Here is a 6161-nt window from a genome sequence, read left to right as displayed (position 1 = left end):
TTTGGCCACTCTTTCCAGTACTGGTTATACCTTCACTCATTCCTCTTGGTCAAGGCAGGGGAACTGAAATACAACTTGTTTCTCATTGCCACATCTAGGTTCTGCTCATATTTCTATTACTTAGTAACCTCTTCTCTTTTGAGGTTCATGCTATTTATATCTATGGTACAATCAAAATCTTGGTAGCTGTTGTCTATAGACCTTCAGGTCATTTCTCTTAATTTCTCAACAAATTCAGTATATGGGCTCATAACTTCGACCTACTCACTTTTCATGTGCTAGTCTTCCATCCCACCTTAGCCACACACAAAGATGGTCATCTACTTTGGATCTTGTCATTGCCCACAAATGTGCCACTTTCATGTTCAAGAATTCTGAAATCTTCTTAACTGACCATAATCTTTTGACTTTCCCCCTCTCCCTCTGCCTTCCCTTACAAAACTCTACTCTTTGTCTGTATTGTGACCTCAGATCTCTTGACTCCTCATTTCTCTCCTAGATCATCTTCCCTTTAATAGTTACTCTTTCCTCTTTTCCCCATCTTGACTTCTTGGTGAGTCACTTCAACTCATCACTGTCTTTCTCTCTTGAATTCCTATCCCCCTTATTTCATCAATTAGGCCATTCCAAGCCTCAATCTTACATCACTCCCACAATTTGCCAACTTCCCTCCTACACACATGCTGCTGAATGCAGGTGGAGAAAATCACACAATTGTTTTGACCAAGTCTACTACAGATTTAGGTTTTACAACCTCATCTGGACACTCATTGCTTCTAGGCAATTCTTCTATACCTGCTTTATCAATTTACTCTCCCACTCTCCACAGTAGCTCTTCTAAACCTTTTCATCCCTACTTGGCTCTTCCTACCCCCACCCTCTCAATTGAAAACTTTGTTTCACATGTTACAGAAAAAAATGAGGCCATTTTCTGTGAAATTCCTCTTCTCCCCTGTTCCCCACCTCTTATCACTTAGAGTACTTCTACTACTATCTTCTCCTTTACTCCTGTGTGACATATGAAGTGGCCTTACTCCTTTCCAAGGTGTAATAAGAATGTAAATTTTAAAGATCTTCCCTGCCCCTAGGCTAATGTGCACCTGAAGCCTGGGGTGGGGGAAGCTTGTTTTTCAGTAGATACTTTTTGATTGGCCAGTGGGTCCAAAAGGTTGTTACATTCTCTGAGCCAGGAGAAGGCTATATAAGCCCTGATGTGTAGCTTTGTTTTGGGACTCACTTTGAGAAGTGTTCTGTGATTTGATCTGAATTCTAGGAAGCCGTTGTTGAGAGTCCCCCGGCTTTGAAAAACCCAGAATGTGGAAACCCAGATGTTGACTGGGTATGGATGTAATGGTTGGACAGTTTGGAAATCTGTCTACTTGATGTTTCTGTCTTGATAATTATGCCTGTATACTTTGAGGTTCAGGGTGCTGACCTTTTCTCCTGAACAAGGTAAACGATATATGTCTGACTGATTAAAGTAAGCTTGTTAACCCATTTTGAGTTGCTTTCCTTTAACAAAGCAGATCCAAGAACCTGTGGTAACTGCAAACCCTGAGGACGCTTGGGGTGCTTGCCGCTACACAAGGCTAACCAATTTACCTGCTCAAGCAATTCCAGTCCATCCTCTTTCCTCCAGAATCCTTGGTCTATCATTTGTTTTCAGTTTCTCTCTTTCTACTGGCTTATTCTTTACTACCTACAAATATGCTTGAGTCTCTCCCACCCTGAAAAAACTCTCACTTGATCTTTTCATCCCTGCTATCATCCTATATTTCTTCTGCCCTTGGTGGCTTAACTCCTTGAAAAGGTCATCTATAAAAGCTACCTCTACTTTCTGTCCCTTTACTTTCTTCTTAACCTTTGACAATCACTTCCGACCTCATCATTCTACTGAAACAGCTCTCTCTAAAGTTACCAATGATCTCCTAGTTACCAAATTCAATGTCCTTTTCCCAATCCTTTATGGGTCAGCTAGTGTAGCTTTGTTGCTTGTATAGTGGGAGGTGGGGAGAGAGTGCAAGTGAGGTCAGGGTATTCACATGTCAATTCAGGTGTCAATTCATAGTTTTTTTAACTTTATTTTGGATTTTGGGTATTGTAGACCATGGAGACAGCTGAAGTTGCTTTATCTTTAGCATATCAGTTCCATTTTTAGAGAGATATGAAATGTTGTGGAGATCGGAGAAAATGTCCATGTTTTTGAACAAGTGACTCAGAAGTCCTGGGTGGAATATTATATAACTATTATTCTTGTTTTGCCTTTTTGGTAAATGAGTTTGATTAAGAATTCACTGAGTCAACTGGTTGATTTAAAAAAATATATTATTTTTTTTGGAGGGGGGAGGGCAGGGCAATTGGGGTTAAGTGACTTGCCCATGGTCACATTGATGAGGGGTGGCTACCTCTAGGTTCAGCAGGAATTCTGATCTCATCTAAGACCAGAAAACCTGCAATAGTGTCTGGAAAGAATTCAAGGTCTCAGGCTTAATTGGAGTGAGAGTTGTAGAAGTTTATTGTTATGCTTCTATAAGAAGCGGGCAAGGGGACCTGCAAGTGAGAGGGGTACAGGCTTTTACTTTTAAAGGTAGGGCTGCCATTGTCAGTGCTGACCGGATGGAGGGAAGGGACCTCAGTGCATAGATAAAGGTTAGAGCTGACTGAGAGGAACTTGTGACTTTAGTGCATAGATAGTTTAGATGAGATTTGGGCCAGACAGAGAGGAGACATGAAGAGATTAAGTAAGGACAAAGGAGTCACAAATTGTTGCCTAGGCCGAGTGTGGATATGGGGAAGGGGCAGAGTTTGAGGCTGGGAAAGGGATTTTACAGATTACAATTTTACAATACAAATTGCAGTTACAATTGTACAAACTGGTTTTACAAATTGATTTAGACCCCCCAGGTACCCCATCAACATGGCTAGTAAGTGTTAAGTGTCTGAGGCAGGAGTTGAACTCAGGTCCTCCTGACTCCAGGGACAGTGCTCTATTCACTGCACCACCTAGCCAACCCAACTGGTTGATTTTTTAATGAGAATTACACCAGTGGGAGCTCAGGAGCTACAACGTTAGTAGGAAGAGCCACTCACAAAGATTATCTTAAGAATACTGAGAGTAGTAGCATTAGCAGACACCTTCTCTTGGGGAATCCCAAGCTGTGTTTCAACCTATTCCTGAGAATAGGTTGAAAGGAAATGAGCCAGGAGAGGGGATGAGAGAAAAGAGGGGAAGTAAGGGCTGTCCACATTCAAATGACATTTATACAGAAAAAACTCACAATAGTCTTCATAAATTGAACCATTTTTTATTAAGAACCTATTACATCCTAGACTCTGTAGTAGGTTCTGTGGGATATTATGATATATAAGACACAGCACCTCAATTTCCATAAAAGCCACAGTTCTCCAATGCCTCTCAAAAATTTTTACAATGCAATAGAAAAATACACAAATAACTATGATACACAATGTCAGAATAAGTATGAAAAAGATGCCATAAAATATTTAGGAGACATAGCCATAACTCGGAATTATGGTGCCTGGTTAGATTCAGTTGAGTAGGTGTGGGAAGTGTTTAATGTATGATTGTTACTATGTATGTTTATGGTAGACTAGAGACAAATTATGGGAGACCAAAGGAGATAGAGTATTGCACTATTGTGTTTTGGTTATTTTCAGTCATGCCTGACTCTTCTTGACCCCATTTGGAGTTTTCTTGGCAAAGATACTGGAATGCTTTGCCATTTCCCTTTCTAGCTCATTTTATAGATGAGGAAACTGAAGCAAATAGGGTTAAGTGACTTGATCAGGATCACACAGCTAATACGTTTCTGAGCTCAGATTTAAACTCAGGAAGATGAGTCTTCCTGTCTCCAGGCCTGGCATCCTATCCATGGTGCCACCTATCTACCCCTGGAAGAATCGAGGAAGATCACAAATAGCAGTAACAAGAATCTAGGCAGGATGGAATGATCTATAGAGGACAACTGCTTGCTGAATGATGGTAGCAGAGAGAGGGTCTGAAATTAGCCATGGGGAGCAAGGAGTATGTCAACCCTTTCTCTAGACCCTGTATTTCAGAGGGTGTGGGGTTAGGAGGAGCCAGTCATGGAGAATATGCCCAGGGATGTGGTGCCTTCAGAAGACACTCAGGTTTTAGTGAGGCATGGTGGATGTGGGGTCAGGAAGACCTGAGTTGAAATCCTGCCTCAGACACTAGTTATGTGGCCCCAGGCAAGTCACTTAATTGGTTTCAGCCTCATTTATAAAATGGGGATAATGAAAGCACCTATTTACAAGGTTGTTGTGAGGATCAATGAGATGGTATATGTAAAGTGTTTGTAATCTTTAAAGCACAATATAAATGTTACTATTGCTACTGTGAGATGGAAGCAGTGGGATAGGAAGAGATCTAGTTGCAAGAAGAGTTCACTAAAAATTGAGGTATAGTGCCAATGAATCCTTAAAAAAATAATCGAGACAGAGGAGAAGGAAGTTCAAAGATACAGGGCAGTGTTGAATCTATCATCTTAAAATTTAAATATACAAAAAAATCTGAGTTAGAGGTTCACAGTTTTATATGTAGTCCCCTTTTCTTCCTCTTCTTAGCATAAATATAATGTTCCTAACAATCAAAAGGGAATTTTTAAAAAGGAGGGTCCTACATATACTAAAATATCCATAATTGCACTCTTTATGCTAGAAGAAAACAGGAAAAAAATAACCACCATCAATTTTAAAATGACTGAAGAAACTGTGTTATATGAATGTAATGGAACCACAAGAAGTGATAAATAACTAAAAGAAATTTAGAGAAACATTGTAAGCCTCTTAAATCTGATTCAGAGGAAAGTAAATGGAAGCATGAAAACAATATACACATGGATTACTATAAAATAAATGAAAGGAACCCAAAAACCAAAGCTGAATAATGTGTAATTGTAATGACCATTTTCAGGCACAGAGATCAGGGAAAATTTAATTGAACAGATAACATTTGATCTTACTCCTGTAGTCTACATAAGATGAAAGGATTTAGAGCTTAAGGGGGACTTGGCCCAAGCAAGTATCAGAACCAGTACTTGAAAGCAGTGTTCTGTCTTTCCTATCCAGGCCTCTTCCCAGTATGCCATGCTGCTGGAGGATATTCCAGACATAGAAAATTGAACAAGCAAAGATATAGAGATAATACAATTCAAGAAATGTATTTGGGATAGCCAATAGTCCCTCTTTGCTGCATGCAGAATATGTGATGAATAGAAGCATCAGATAAGACTGGAAAGAGCAATAAGAGTCAGATTGTAAAGGATCTCAAATTTTTTTTTACAGTCAACCAACAAATATTTATTGGTCATTTATACTATATATGTGCTATGGACAATACAAAAAGGATATGGTGTCCTTAAGTTCATTCACCTCAATGAACAAACATTTTGCATAATGTACCTGCTTCTGAAAATATGCTAGAAATAATTTCTTTCAAAATAATCAACAGAATGATAGTATTCCATCAGTAAGGAGTCTTATGTCTTGAGAATCTTTTGCACATAATTGCAGAGTTAGCCAGCACAGTATACAGTGCACCAGATTTAAAGTCAAGAAAATCTGGGTCCATTTACAGTTTCAGACACTTACCAGCCATGGGACCTCAGTTGAGTCACTTAAATCTATAACACAGGCTCTTAAAATTGGGATGACAACAGCACCGACAGCCTGAGGATTTTGTGAAAATTCAAAAGGTTAATGTCTATAAAAAAACTCCTAAGTGCTACGTAATTGTGAGTTAGAGTTAATTTTTCAAAGGCCATTCCCTCTAGTAGGGAGATGCTGCCTTTGGATGTTGCCAGAATAATCTGAGGATTTGAAAGAGGGTGGTGTGGAGGAAAGACATCTGAATTTGGAGTTAGATTTCCTGAGTTTGAATCTCAATGCTGCACTTACTTGGGTGACCTTAGGCAAGTTACTGTTTCATCATTTGTAAAACGAGGGGATTGAACCGGATGATCTCTGATGACCCTTCTAGCTCTACATCTGTGATCTAAGGCCCATACTGAGATCCCTCTTTGGAGAGAGAGACAGAGAGAGAGAGAGAGACAGAGAGTGAGAGAGAGATAGAGAGAGAGACAGAGAGAGAGAGAGAGAGAGAGAGAGAGAGAGAGAGA

The sequence above is a fragment of the Petaurus breviceps genome, unplaced genomic scaffold (genome assembly GCF_028583685.1).
Source record: "Petaurus breviceps papuanus isolate PSGF00001 unplaced genomic scaffold, PetGlider_PUasm1.0 90897, whole genome shotgun sequence".
Lineage (NCBI taxonomy): Eukaryota > Metazoa > Chordata > Mammalia > Diprotodontia > Petauridae > Petaurus > Petaurus breviceps.
The sequence above is the reverse complement of the archived record's forward strand: the minus strand, read 5'-3'. Positions refer to the sequence as shown.